The sequence below is a fragment of the Mytilus edulis genome, chromosome 6, assembly GCF_963676685.1.
Source record: "Mytilus edulis chromosome 6, xbMytEdul2.2, whole genome shotgun sequence".
Classification (NCBI taxonomy): domain Eukaryota; kingdom Metazoa; phylum Mollusca; class Bivalvia; order Mytilida; family Mytilidae; genus Mytilus; species Mytilus edulis.
In genome coordinates, this window is record NC_092349.1 from 59304763 (window position 1) to 59313222 (window position 8460).

Here is an 8460-nt window from a genome sequence, read left to right on the forward strand (position 1 = left end):
CAGCGTTTAATTGTAAAGTTGTTATCTACTCTCTACTGACCGAATAATATAAATATAAATGACAATGTGCATTTTAGCTTTTAATGTTTTAAAGTTCACGAATAAACATGTCAGAAAGTGACATAGATCTATTCTGTCTAGCTTTTCTTTCCAAGCGTTAACTAGTACGGATTTGAACCACATCTTTGATAAGGAAACATCTATTTATAGTTTTTAGTATCAGTTTTAACGGATCTCGGAATGAGCAAATACTAATCATCCCTTGTGATGTTTTTAACATAATTGATAAGATATTGCGTTATTAAAAAGACTAATGTATAGCTGAGACATTTTTTGGTTAGATTTTGACTACAACAATCTGTTAATTATCATTGTTGTGCCTGAAACTCGGATTCAAATACTTAAAATGCATTCACACACTCATTTGTTAAAAAAATTGGGAGTAAAGGGCAAAAACAATATTCACAAATGCATAACTGTAACTAAAGGCCACAGTAGTATATACTGCTGTTCGATACTCATAAATCGATTGAGAAAAAAAGAAATTCGGGTTACAAACTAAAACTGAGGAAAAGGCATCAAATATAAGAGGAGACCAACGACACATCAGAAACACAACATTAAAATGTAACACACACAGAAACGAACTATAACACGGTTCGATACGTAAGAATTATAAACTTTTATTTTAGGTACAGAAGGACTTCTGTACAACAAATAAAAAGTTATAAGCTCAATCCGTAATTGTGTATTTTGCTATTACATAAATAATGATTTTCAAACAACAATATTTGAGCTGCGTAGGATAGAAAAAAGACCTAATGCAAGTGCTCTTTTACATTTACATGTATAACATTTGCGATAATTCAAAAACGAAATAAAAGTTAAATGTCATTCTGTTTGTAAGTTTTCTTATAGCAACTTAACTTTCTACCAATTACATAATTTGCGTGTAGATAATTGTTATGCATGTGCATGAGATCGATTTCTACCCGACGCAGCTCATACATGTTTTTATAAACCAAATGATCTGCTTCGTACTTTAAATTTTTCCACAACTGTCACTTGTTTGAGAATTCAGAATTCATTATTTGCACAGAGTTTTGATACAGGGTTATATTTAGCTAAAATGAAAGTATACCACTGCAAATTATAAACTATACACCACTTATTGCTCAGGTTATATACACTCATAAATAGATTTTCCCGTTAAGAACCAATATTAACTCATGCTGAATATCAACAGGGCGATATCAGTAGTATTGAACATGCTGATATATATGCACTTAGGCTGATATTCTCATACTTTTTTTTCAAATACTTATGTATTGACGTTCTTGAATACAATATAAAATACACTTACTGTTTAAAAAGCAGTATTCCAATCCTACGGATTGCAATATTGATGTTGTTTTTTACTCAATTCAGTAATATATAAAACATTTGTGGTAAAGATCGTCATTTAAGGTAATTAATAGACCCATTGTTTTCTTCGAACAATGTGATATCTTCAACCTTAATGTATGGGCAAAAATATAATATGCACTTTTCATTACTCTTTGTTTATCAAATCAAAAGAATCAGTTGTGTGTAAAATACAAAATCAGATATGATATCAATAGGTATCAATGTCTATTTAAACACTGAATTAGACAGAAGGACTCATTGACAAATCCTTGTTATGGAAATGATGTTCCTGTAATTGGATACTTTAAAGATACTCATATATCAACCTAATCATCCCTTTTATTGGTGATACATAAACTGACCACTTGCGTTGAAAACTAACACAAAGTAAAATTAATACAAAATATTTATTACTAAAAATGCAACAAGTGCATAAATAAAATCATGTGTAATTTGTGGATTTTTAAAAGGCCGCAAAAATGTTTTTCCAGTTCCAGGGATACAAAAACACAATAGCTAATGAGATGCCACTATTACCACGAGTGTATTACCTTCTCGGTAACAACGGAACACTGAATAATTCTACACCTTTCAACATAGAGACTGTAGTGAAGATTTTTGTGCCAGATGGGGTCATTCCTATGTCCATTTATTGTCTCCTTGACGAACCCCCTTAAAGATCTATGTCTTCCCAGATGCATTGCTGAACCTTACATTTAACGTTTAAAATACTAAGAAATGATCGATATTATTTAACTGTTTTGCCTTGAATATGACACAAATGTTTTAAAGTTTTTCTAAAACTTTTTAATTTCTTATCATCACTATATGAACAAAACAAAATGTTTAATGTTTACCCTACAATCAACGCTATGATTTAAATTCTTTCTTCACATCACCTCAGTTATCAAAGTTTATCAATTCATCAACATCATTCACGCAGCGTGAAGCTGAAAAATTACAAAAAAAATGGCACAGCAGTAACATTCAAATAATTTTAGTATTCAATATGTATAAATTTAAAATCTCTTTGATGGATATAGAAGTGGCAGGTGGATATGTTTGATAATCTAAATGTTTGTATACAGTCAAACAGTTGCTGCAATCAAATTTTAGTTTTTCGAGTGATACATGTCGATGCGTTTTACACGTTTAAGAATTAAGAGCACGTGATGATAATAAATTGAGAACAACAAAGGCGTTCACAAAAGGGTGTCAGCACTAGAAGACATATTTGCGTTATAATACTTACAAATTAAGATAAATAAAAACGGCCGCCAATGAAATCATTAATTTCAAAATTCTTATATACAATAATTTCTATTATCATTACAAAGGTCTGGGGAGTGTTTGAGGAAGCCCATAGAGCTTACAAATACAAACCAAATCTAAATAAATTTGCCTTGACTCATAAAATAGACGATTCCTTCATTGTTCAAGTCCTTCAACTTGAGGTAAATGTGTCGATCAAAACGTGCAGATTTTAGATGAGATCGTCGATATATTAGTTTTCGAAATTAATGTGGTTTATCACAACATAAGATTTTTCATGACCTAAAACAAGCAGAAGTTCTGTTCATGGAGACGATGTATTTGATCTTTAATAATTATAGTTCAAAGCAAAAGAAAATGATCTTTTAACATAAGATCAATAGGAACTAGATTTGTAATTGCTAGCAATAACGGATGGCACCCTCGTCCCCCCAATTGCCAGGCGAGCGGCAGCCATTTTGGAAATTCCAAAGTCAAAGAGTGCATCTACACCTGCATGTTATCATTTTTGAAAAAAATCATTAAGTTTGGAGCATTTTGAAATTTTGGAGTATTTTGCTGTTTCCATGGTTACGGCGGCCATTTTGGAAATTCCAACTTCAAAATGCAACTCCGCACATGACAGTCACTATTCCTGTAAAGTTTCATCCAGTTTGCAGCACTTTAATTTTTTTTGGAAATTTTGAACATTTGTGCTGCAACCATGGTTACAGTAGATAATTCCAAAATTCTAAAAGCGTACATCTCATTGCCACATGTCATGTTATATATCAATACAGTTTCATTTACTTTGGTGCACAACTCTCTGAAAAAATGCTGATTTTATGCATTTTTCCATAGGGTCAATGCAAAACTTGCTCCCAGTTTCCATGACAACGGCGGCCATTTTGGACTATCCAAATATTGTCTTGATATCTTAGCATACTGGGTAACATTTTCATAAAGCTTCATCCAGTTGGGTCTTATAACGAAAGAGTTAGAATTTTTTATATTTTAGCTTGTTTCCATGGTAACAGCGGCCATTTTGGAAATTCCAAAGTCAAATGGGACATCTCCATATGCCAGTCAATATTTGTGTGAAGTTTCATTAACTTTGGAGCATTTTGATTTTTTGGACATTTTTGCTGTTTCCATGGTAACGGCGGCCATCTTGAAAATGCCATACCCCGATTGCAAATCTGCACATAAGTTCCATTAACATTGGTTCATAAAATTCCAAGATATAAGCTGGACAAAAATAGTGGAAGAAAAAAAATAATAACTAGAATTGCCATTGCAAGCAATAGCGGATGTCACCCTTCCCCCAATTGCCACTAAGCGGCAGCCATTTCAAAATTGTTTAACAGTGAATGCACATATATGCATGGCAATACATCTTTCTGTTAATTTTCAGTACATTGAGAGCATTTTAAAAAAATTCACATTTCTGCTGTTTCCATGGCATCGGCAGCCATTTTGAAAATTTCAAAGTCAAAAATCTCATCTTTACTTGCCAGTTTACAATAATATCAATTTTCATTAAGTTCAAAGCATTTTGAGAATTTTGACTTTTTTGCAGTTTCCATGGCAACGGTGGCCATTTTGGAAATTCCAAAGTCAAAAGTCTCATCCAGACTTGCAAGTCAACAATCATATTAAGTTTGATCAATTTTGGAGCATTTTGAAATTTTTGAAATATTTGATCCTGTATCCATGGTAACATAGTAGTTCCAATGATTGTCAAAATCATTCAAAACCTGTATATAGTGGACAACTATATTGTGTAAAAATTTGATGATTTCAAGTTCAAGCATACCAAAATTATTAACCAAACCCTGAAGTTTTTAGAGCATTTTGACACTTATGCACTGTTTCCATGGAAACGGCAGACATTTTGGAAATTCCAACGCCAAATTCCACATCTATCAAAGTTGCTCATCGTTATGCTAAAGTTTCAAAAAATTTGGAGCATTTTCATAATTTTGAAATTTTTGGTGTAGTTTCCATGGCAACATAGTAGTTCCAATGATTGCCAAAATCATCCAAAACCAGTATATGACTGGCACCTACATTGTATAAAAATATAATGATTCTGAGTTTAAGCATCTCCAAATTATTCACCAAAACCAAAAACTGGAATTTTTCACAATTGTTCCGTTTCCATGGTAACGGCAGCCATTTTTTATGGTCTTAGACCCTACTGCAACCCGCAATTTTGTGTTCCCTATTATACTTAACTATCATTAAGATTGGTTCCATTGGCTCTGAGAAAAGTGGCGGACAAAATAGTTGGAAGAATAATAATAACTAGAATTGCCATTGCAAGCAATAGCGGATGTCACCCTTCCCCTATTGCCACTAACCGGCAGCCATTTCAAAATGGTTTAACAGTGAATGCGCATATATTTATGGCAATACATCTTTCTGTAAATTTTCAGTACATTCAGAGCATTTTAAAAAAAATCACATTTCTGCTGTTTCCATGGCAACGGCAGCCATTTTGATAATTTCAAAGTCAAAAGTGTCATCTGTACTTGGCAGTTAACAATAATATCAAGTTTCATTAAGTTCAAAGCATTTAGAGAATTTTTTACTTTTTTGCAGTTTCCATGGCAACGGTGACCATTTTGGAAATTCCAAAGTCAAAAGTCTCATCCAGACTTGCCAGTCAACAATCATATTAAGTTTGATCAATTTTGGAGCATTTTGAAATTTTTGAAATATTTGGTCCTGTATCCATGGTAACAGAGTGGTTCCAATGATTGTCAAAATCATTCAAAACCTGTATATAGTGGACAACTATATTGTATAAAAATTTGATGATTTTAATTTCAAGCATAATAAAGTTATTCACCAAACCCGGAAGTTTTTGGAGCATTTTGACCTTTTTGCATTGTTTCCATGGAAACGGCAGACATTTTGGAAATTCCAACGCCAATTTCCACATCTAGCAAAGTTGCTCATCGTTATGCTAGAATTTAAAAAAATTTGGAGCATTTTCATATTTTTGAAATTTTTGGTGTAGTATCCATGGCAACATAGTAGTTCCAATGATTGCCAAAATCATCCCAAACCAGTATATGGGTGGCACCTTCATTGTATTAAAATATGATGATTCTGAGTTCAAGCATCTCCAAATTATTCCAAAAAAACAAAAAGTGGAATTTTTCACAATTGTTCCGTTTCCATGGAAACGGCAGCCATCTTTTATGGTCTTAGACCCTACTGCAACCCGCAATTTTGTGTTCCCTATTATACTTAACTATCATTATGATTGGTTCCATTGGCTCCGAGAAAAGTGGCGGACAAAATAGTTGGAAGAATAATAATAATAACTAGATTTGCGATTGCAAGCAATAGCGGATGGCACCCTTCCCCTATTGCCCGGTGAGCGGTAGCCATGGTAACGGCGGCCATTTTGGAAATTCCAAACTCAAAAGTCAAGTCTACATTAGCTGAGCAACATTTGTTATAAGTTTCCTTAAATTTGAAGCATTTTGAAGTTTTTCATATTTTTGCTGTTTCCATGGTAACGGCGGCCATTTTGAATATTCCAAAGTCAAACCCCTGCTGCATTTTTTGCCCTCCATAATCATATACCATTTAATGCCTCTAGAATAAATTTAACATTGATGTTCTGGAATGTTCTGTGAAAATTCAAAGTTTTGACCTTTTTGCATTGTTTCCAAGGTAACAACAGATATTTTGGAAATTCCAACGCCAAATTCCACATCTTCCAATGTTGCTCATCGTTACTGTGAAGTTTCCTGAAGTTTGGAGCATTTTGAGAATTTCGAAATTTTTAGAGTAGTTTCCATGGCAACATAGTAGTTCCAATGAGAGCCAAAATCATCCAACACCTGTATATAGTGGGCACCTACATTGTATTAAAATATAATGATTCTGAGATAAAGCATATCCAAACAGTTCACCAAAACAAAAAACTGGATCTTTTCACATTTGTTCTGTTTCCATGGAAACGGTAGCCATCTTAAACCATTCCATGCTTCCTGCAACTCTGCACTTGGGGGTCCTTACTATAGTAGAGTTCCATCAACATTGGTCCATTGGATTTCGAGAAATCACCTGGACAAAATTTGTTGCAAGAAAAATAATAAAAATAATAATAAGAAAAAAAAGAAACGTAGAATAACAATACGTCACCCCAACTCCGTTGAGGGTGCCATAAATAGATTTGTAATTGCTAGCAATAACGGATGGCACCCTCGTACCCCCATTGCCAGGCGAGCGACAGCCATTTTGGAAATTCCAAAGTCAAAGAGTGCGTCTACACCTGCAGGTTATCATTTTTGCAAAATTTCATTAAGTTTGGAGCATTTTGAAATTTTGGACAATTTTGCTGTTTCCATGGTTACGGCGGCCATTTTGGAAATTCCAACTTCAAAATGCAACTCCGCACATGACAGTCACTATTCCTGTAAAGTTTCATCCAGTTTGCAGCACATAATTTTTTTGGAAATTTTGAACATTTGTGCTGCAACCATGGTTACAGTAGATAATTCCAAAATTCTAAAAGCAGACATCTCATTGCCACATGTCATGTTATATATCAATACAGTTTCATTAACTTTGGTGCACTACTCTCTGAGAAAATGCAGATTTTATGCATTTTTCCATAGGGTCAATGCAAAACTTGGCCCTAGTTTCCATGACAATGGCGGCCATTTTGAACAATCAAAATATTGTCTTGACATCTTGGCATACTGGAGAACATTTTCATAAAGTTTCATGTTTCTAGAATAAATTTAACATTGATGTTCTGGAATGTTCTGTGAAAATTCAAAGTTTTGACCTTTTTGCATTGTTTCCATGGTAACAACAGATATTTTGGATATTCCAACGCCAAATTCCACATCTTCCAATGTTGCTCATCGTTACTGTGAAGTTTCATGAAGTTTGGAGCATTTTGATATTTTTGAAATTTTTGGTGTAGTTTCCATGGCAACATAGTAGTTCCAATGAGTGCCAAAATCATCCAACACCTGTATATGGCCGGCACCTACATTGTATCAAAATATAATGTTTCTGAGTGAAAGCATATCCAAACAGTTCACCAAAAGAAAAAACTGGATTTTTTCACATTTGTTCTGTTTCCATGGAAACGGTAGCCATCTTGAACCATTCCATGCTTACTGCAACTCTGCATTTGGAGGTCCTTACTATAGTAGAGTTCCATCAACATTGGTCCATTGGATTTCGAGAAATCACCTGGACAAAATTTGTTGCAAGAAGAAAAATAATAAGAAAAAAAAGAAACGTAGAATAACAATATGTCACCCCAACTCCGTTGAGGGTGCCATAACTAGAATTGCCATTGCAAGCAATAGCGGATGTCACCCTTCCCCTATTACCACTAAGCGGCAGCCATTTGAAAACAATTAAACAGTGAATGCAGATCAACGCATTGCGATATATCTTTCTGTAAATGTTCAGTACATTTTGAGCATTGTCAAAAGTTTCACATTTCTTCTATTTCCATGACAACGGCAGCAATTTTGAAAATTCTGAAGTCAAAAGTCTCATCTATACATGCCAGTTAACAATAATATTAAGTTTCACTAAGTTTGGAGCATTTTGAAAATATTTGACATTTCTGCAGTTTCCATGGCAACGGTGGCCATTTTGGAAATTCCAACTCCAAAAGTCTCATGCAGACTTGACAGTCAACAATCATATTAAGTTTCAATACTTTTTGAGCATTTTGAAATTTTTGAAATTTTTGACATTTTGGCTGGTTTCTATGGTAACACAGACCATTCCAAATTTCTAATGGCAGATTCC

The 8460-nt window shown here is 33.8% G+C and overlaps 1 protein-coding gene across 1 annotated transcript in view; it reads right to left on the reverse strand.

The window, feature by feature from the left end:
• LOC139527995 (uncharacterized) overlaps positions 1-1448 on the reverse strand; it is an 80331-nt gene extending 78883 nt beyond the window's left edge. The window contains exon 1 of the mRNA XM_071323755.1: positions 1364-1448. The gene's annotated coding sequence lies outside the window, so the exon portion shown is untranslated. The remainder of the gene's footprint in view (positions 1-1363) is intronic.
• Between the last annotated feature and the right edge of the window lie 7012 nt (positions 1449-8460).